Below are 7737 nucleotides of genomic sequence, written 5' to 3'. Positions count from 1 at the left end.
CTTTATATTATAGTAGACAAAGTGCTAGTCAGCAAGCCTTTTATTTTAAGAACTACCTTCCCTCTGTAACTTTATTTGTGCCACTATTAGAACCTCTACTTGGAATATTATTGCTTTTTAATTTTTTACTCATGTCCTTTTAACTTGTTAGTTAAATTTGTGTCTTCTAGGCTACAACAGTTCCATTATACATCTTCAACATGTACGGCTAAGCACAATTGATAATAGTGCATCTAAATTGCAAAATCAATCTCCACAATAATCTACCTGTTTCCTATTGCCAAAGGGGCCCTGTAGAGTAGTGAGAGAAGATCTTCACCATGAAACCTGCAGCGTCCCTGTTCAGCAGGAAGTAGCTAAGAGAATACACCGTCCCCTTTTCCTTAGGAATCAGGGTGAAGTCTCTCTCAGGGAGGAGTGATAGGGAATGGAAAAGGACACACTGACAGAGGAGATTAATCAGAACTGGCTTTGACGAGCACTGTGGCAATTGGACAATTAAAACAGACTTTCAAGGGGGGGGAAAAAGAGGAACGAACTGGGGTGGAGGGTATAGAAAATAGTGCAACAATGAATGGAAACTCAAAATCTCTGTAAATGTTCATTAAAATTAATAAAATTTAATAAAAAAGATACTTGGAATTAATAAACCATTCATTGTACAAAAATATATATACTGCCAAATCCACCCTCATTTCTGTCATGAAAGCTCTATTTTCTAACTACTATTCCTTCTACTTTGTTTTCAATTTTTGCATTCCTGTCATCAATTATTTCTAACACATCTTGATTGGATTTTTGTTCAATTTCAGGCAGCAAAAGCTAATAGAAATTCGCAATTCTTTCATCTTTGGTTTTCATATACTTGAATAATAGTTGCATTAACGAGAGTTCTTTGTATGCATTTTATAGTACTTTGTTATTTACAGCATTGGACTTCAAGAAGGATATTGAAATGCTCTTTTTGACAGTGAATGCCATATCATTTCTCTTCAGTTTATTATTTCTGGCATAGTAGATCAAATGATTTTGTTTCATTCAAAATGGCCAATACCAGTCTATCCTAGTTTAATAACACTTAGGATGTCAATCTCTATACATTCTGCTTCAATTTTGAGAATGAATTTTCCTAAATATATTCTTCTTACAGTCCATGTTCCAAATATTAATGGATGTTTGTAGCTATTTATTTTCATTTTAAGTTTTGCTTTATCAGCCTATGAAGGTCCTTCACTGGATGAAAACTTTATTCTATTTATATCATTACAGTAGACTCAACTTTGAAGAGGCTACTCTTCCCCAGTTATATTTTGACTGTCTTCCTTTTTGAGGGGCTCATTTCCTAGCCTTTAATGCAATAGTGTTCTTCTGTTGACCATAAGATTTTCAAAGGCCTGTTACTTCACAAGTAAATTGCCAGTGCTGCATTTTAGTCTGTCTTAGTCTGGAAGTTCCACTGAAACTTGTCCACTGCGGGTGATCCTCCTGGTATTTAAACTTTCAGGGGGGTAGCTTCCAGAATCACAGCAACATACAAACCACCACAGAAAAGCAAACTGATAAAAGAGTGACGGGTGGATTGATTAGGCATATAGATACGGCTTATTTCTTTTCTTTTCATCTATTACACTTTGCAGATTTTTTTTAAAAAATTGAAAATTTATGGCAACCTTGCATCAAACAAGCCTACTGGCACCATTTTACCAACATTTGCTCACTTTGTGACTCTGTGTCACATACCATTAATGCTTACAACTTTTTAAACTTTTTTATTATTTTATAACGTATATGATATAGTATAAATATAACTACTGTATTCATGGGAAAATTTAGAAATCCGTGTGACTTTACATCTAAAATAATCATGTCACTCACTTTAAAATCTGTGTAACCCTCTTTATTTTTAATATTTTACATAAATATTATATTTATAAATCTTATGCAAATTTTAATATATTTAATATTTCCTTCTTGCTGTAGTCTGGAACTTAACCTACAATATTACTAAGGTGGTCTCGAATTCCTTCTTTCAAGGAACATTCATAGTGGAGAGCACAGTACCAGAAATAAACAACTATCATACAATGTGCTAGGAGCAATCATTCAGTCAGTAAATATTGATTGAGCACAAACTTTCAGATTGCCAGTGTGGAATGCTGAGCTTCTGGTAAATTTTAGCCTTGCCAACACAAGTAAGAGCTTCTCTTAGCCTGACGTTGCCCATGCAATATCTTTTCCAAGCTACACATTCACTGTTAATTAGTTGGATCCTTCTCTTTTGAACATTTTCCACTGCAGAAGTACAATAATATGAATAGTAATACCTTCTATTAGCATAGAGCTTTCAACTTCTCAAAGTGGTTTTACATCCATTACTATGTTTTCCTTTTCACATTTCTCTTGTGAGTTAGAAACAGTAAATAGACATTTCTTCATTTGCTGAAGGAAAACAGATCCCAGAGATGTTAAGTGGTGGGTGATGGACTGATTCACACAGCTAGGGGTAGGAAATTTTCTCTTTGTCCTCCACACCCCACTCCCCTATTCTTCTTTTCCTATTAGTCTCTCTTTTCAACATCTTATCAGTATATGCCCTGTACCACGGAGGCTTCCAATTTCAGGTACCACTTCTGGGCTGCAAGTTAAGCTTCAGCAATAGTACCTTATGTTGAAAGACGACAATAGATTGTCAGTGTTATCTCCAAGTGCTGACGGAGATTTATGAATGGGGATGGAGAAGAGAATCATGATCATTTTCACTATTATAACTGCCTGCAGAAGACTCATACAATTTCCGACATTTTTCTTCATCCTTTTTACCAACTATCAGCTGTCAAGGGAAGGTCGCCACTTTCCACCCAGCTTTGGAATGAAGTGATAAATGTGTCAGAAAGCTCATGCCGGGTGCAATCTTCTGCCTTGTAAACAGTTTTCATTGATATATACATTAAAGTTGGCTTTCTCCTTTTAAGCCTCCATAGAGGTGTTTGAAAAACAGCACTGTCACTGATAAATGCCTCTCCTATTGTGGGCCTTTTAAGGATATGCACTTGATTTTTGAAAGAATAACAAAAATATGTAAGTGGCAAGAAATGTTGAATCTTGTTTGGCAATAGGCTAACCAGGGTATCAAGGGTGTTGTTTTTACGTGGGAAATTGAAACTAGAGTTCTGAATTTTCATGAGGAAATCTTTTCATGGGAATATTAAACATGGCATTTTTTTTAAAAAAAAAAGGAATTTTTAGGTCAGTTTATTTATTTATTTATTTTTTTTACAATCTCAAATTCACAAAAGGGCCTGGTTTGCATTCCCATTGGCAATGTAGGCAGAGTGAGGATCGTGTAATTGGGATCACGGCAGGAAGTATGCTAAGGATTGAGAAAAAGTTTTACAAAATTAAACTATCAAGAGAGCACAGAAAATAAAAAGACGTTTTCTTGACAGGATTCAGGATCTAGCAAGAGCACATTTTTTCGATTGAGTATAAAAGGAAAGCATTATCATATTAAATCAGAAAACAAAAGCCTAGTGGAAGTGAAACTTAAAATTATCAGTATAACATCTAGTATTTTATCTATTATTGTTATTATTAAATCTCATGTAAACTCAACCAAGCTTCAGTGTAAAGAGAACAAAGTAAAAATTGGATTCGAGTGTTTCCAGTCAATCATATTTTATTTTTGGAACCATTTCTGACAAGAGAGTCTTCACAGTCTGAGTCATTCATACTCATCTTCTGGAGCTCCAATGATGCATCAGATCAGAGGGGTAGAGGGACTAAATGACTTACCCAAAGTCACAGAGGCAAGAGCCTAGCCAAGCCAAGAGACCAACTCCTTTTTTTCCCCTTAGTTCCTGCTGTCTTCATTGGTTTTCTGTTTTCATTCTTTCATTTTATTCCTGCTCTCAAATTCAACTCATACCTCACCTTCTAGCAGGTTTCAGAAGCTGTAAACAAGGGAAGAGACTGTCCATCTTCCTTCCGCAGAATCACTCGTGGATTGGAACTGTCAGAAAAGTATCAGTCCAATGCCCTACCCACTAGTTCAGGAGAGTAAGCAGGCAGCAGAAACAAAATGAAAGACCAAGTCTCTCAGCATTTCACATTTAGGGTTCCTTCCCTTCAGACTCCTTTCATCCCATGTAGCCTAGAGTCCAAAATATGGATTTCACCTCACAATACCTACTCTTCCTAAGCTGCCTAGTTTAACCAATCAAAACCCATATAGTCTGTTGCTACTGCTAGTTTGTTATTGTTAGGTGTCACCAAGTCAATTCCTATTCATAGCAAGTCTATGTGCAACAGAAAAAACATAGCCTTGCCTGGTCCTACACCATGCTATAATAACTTCTATACTTACACTCCCTGTTACAGCCATTGTCTGAGTCAATACATGTAGTTGAGTGTCTTTCTCTATTTAGTTGATTTCATATCCCAAGCTTTCCAACATGTAGCCTCAGTCTGCATACCAAGTATATAATATAGGCAAGCCCAGTGGTAATACCACCCTGAGGAAACAGATTGATTTATGAAAAGCCTTTCTACCTGGAGAGAAAGCTCTGGTGCCATAGTGCAAAGCATATCAGGCTGCTAAATCATCTATGACTCAATGACACCTAACAACAACAACAACAACCAGAAGGTTGTGGGTTTGAATCTGCCAACTGTTTAGTGGAAGAATGATGAACAATTTTGTCCCATAAAGATTTACCACCTTGGAAAGACAATGGGGTGGAATAAAGTAAAAGGCAGTAGTTTATCTAAGAAGAAGTTTCGCATAAGATCTTCTAAAGCAGAATTCGATTATTCATAGGGTATTTAAAGACCTGTTATTTCAGAAGTGGATACCAATCCTTCTCTCTAGTCTGTCTTAATCTGGGAGCTCTACTGAAACCTGTCCACCATGAGTGGCCCTGCTGCCTTTAGAAACACCAGCGGCACAGCTTCCAGCATTGAAGCAGTCCACACGTTAACAAGTATAGTAAACTGACAGGCAAATTCGGTATTAATAATAAGGGTGACAATAAACATGCAGGCATATATATACTTAAACTATAAAATAAGTATCTACTTATAATTCACTTTCCCAATATAACAAACTCTACCGTTGGATGGCAAAACTTTGTCATACATACGTTGGGCATGTTATGAGAAAGGACCATTCCTTCTTTTTTTTTTTTTTAGGACCATTCCTTCTAAAAGGACATCATGCTTGGGAAAGTGGAGAGTCAGAGGCAGATACTCAAGATTAATTGGCATAGTGACTAACAACGGGCTCAAGCATATTGGAGATATGATGCTGGTGCAGGTTAAGACAAGGTTCAGATCTGTTGTTTATAGGGTCTCTATGAATTGTACTTGACTCAATGGAACCTATCAACAACAACAAAAAGGCAGAAAAATTGGGAGTAAATATGAGAAAAAAAGCATAACATTGCTGGGGAGAATTGTCTACCATTCCCCAATCCAAGAATCACCATGTTCATTCTACTTCCAGGACTTAACTTTTGTTGGCTGTATCTTCCTAACCTCAAAGAATATTCACCCTGCTAATTCTTCACAATCAGATCCATTCCCAAAGCAAATTTGCAAGTTTGAAATGTTCTTAGAAACTTCCAGATAACTATCCAACTTCAATTGTATTCATTCTCTAGCCCCCATAGTTCTTACAGCTTGTATCATATAATTTTACACTTGATTGTGGGAGTTCTACTGATAAGAAATTGCACTGCAACCCCAAATGGACACAGTTTGAACCCATCAGCTGCTTCACAGGAAAGGATGGGTAATCTCCTTCTGTGTGATTTACTGCCTCTGAAATCCCACTGGAGGGTCAACTATGGATCGGTTCAGACTCAACAGCACACAACAAAAACAACTGTTAGTAGCAGGCCTGACTGTTCCTCCTCTTCTCCCAATGAATCCAGCCTAGGACTGAACACTGAAATCTTTTAATTCTTTATAACTGAAAATATCTAACAGGCCAAAAGAAATCAGACCTACTGCCATTGACTCATAGTGACCCTCCATTAGTTTTGGGGGCTTTAATCTTTATGGGAGGAGACTGCCCATTTTTTCCCTATGGAGCTGAGAGATTTGAACCATTGATGTTTGATTTATTAAAGCATGCGCCTCGAAAACAGCTTAGGTGAAACTTCATCTCACATACTTGGGGCATGTTGTCAGGATGCATGTTGTCCTTGTTCAAAGACATCATTCTGGGATCAGCAGAGAGACAGAGGATCAACAAAAGAGAGGAGAACTTTACTGAGATGGATTGACACAGTAACTGTAACAGTGGGCTCAGGCATGATGGAGATCATGAGAATGGTGCAAGGATAGGGCAGGACTCCTCTCTGTTGTTCAGGAGATGGCTATAACTTGTAGTCAACTCGATGGCATCTAACAACAACATATCAGTGATATCACTTTAACTTATGCTCTAAGCATTCCAAGGATTCCTTAGAAGCAGCTTGGGGATTACCACAGGGAGAAACCAGTCACCTTCTTTGGCCACAGCTGTTATGAAATGATTTATCTTTCACCAGCAGCTCAAGAAAAGTTTGAAAACATGAATAATTTTTCTTTCTCATTTTGTAGTTAGTAAATTAAGATGCACACAGATCCTGTCCACTCTGGCATAGCTATTTGGAGAACTAAATGCTTCTTTTGTATAAGAAGCAGCATTCACTTGATCTCATAATTCTCATTGCAACCTTATAGAACAGGTATTTCTACCTCTTAAAAATATGGAAACATCATTTTTAGTGTTACATGTAGTGCTCAAATTGTTTGCTTTACACATTCTATGGGGTCACCTAATCTTAGAAGAAACAGGAATTCTTGGAGCCAAATCACAAAGATCATCTAGTTAAACCATTCTCATGATGTTTATAGTGGAACTAGAACCCTGATGCCTCATTTTTCAACTTATAAAATGCTGGTTGCCACTTTACGTCCTCTAGTGTCTATTACAGTATCTAGCACATATTAGGGGTTGAGTAAAAGTTGATCTTAAAAAATATATATATTTTGCTCATGTTTTACATTCAGAAAGAATTCCCACTGAAATTGAAATATTCTACTTTGTAATTGAAGGAATGTTCTGTTCCTCCATGACTTCAGTAAACCTGCTGATGTTGTGCCAAAATGAAGCATTCATTGACTTTATTGCTGTCTCTCCCCACCCCGATGTATACATTATGTCAGAAGACTTTCATTTCCCCTCACATTTCCTTCTTTTAGTGACTCTTAAGACTCCTACAGTAGACTTGTTTCTTCTGAAAGCAAAACCACAAGTGTTTTTGGAAAAGTATTACCCTATTTCCATTTCATTGTTTGGGGAACATTAAACAAAGATTTTGCAAAAGTCTTGTTATTTGAGACTTCCAACAAGAGATCTTCTCTAAGTACAAATAGTGATTTCTAACCTTTCTTTCTCCTTGAACAATGTGACCCTAAACCCAAGGTATTATAGAAAGATGACATATAAGAAAGCTGAGATAAAGAATCAAAGGATTGATGAGGGCTGCCCTTTTGGATATCCATGGCCATACCACTATGCCAAGTACCTTTGCTGGCGACTATGGCCTACCTTCCCTCCAATCTTACTATTGCTTTATCTTCTCATCCTATTGACATTACTGGTGATTTAAATGGCTAAATGTTTGGCTACTAATGGAAAAATTTGAAGTTCAAATCAACCCAGAGATTCCTTGAAATAAAAATCTGGTG

The sequence above is a fragment of the Elephantulus edwardii genome, unplaced genomic scaffold (assembly GCF_000299155.1).
Source record: "Elephantulus edwardii isolate Elephantulus edwardi_28Jun2011 unplaced genomic scaffold, EleEdw1.0 scaffold00264, whole genome shotgun sequence".
In the NCBI taxonomy this organism is placed as follows: Eukaryota; Metazoa; Chordata; class Mammalia; order Macroscelidea; family Macroscelididae; genus Elephantulus; species Elephantulus edwardii.
Note: the sequence above shows the minus strand (reverse complement) of the source record.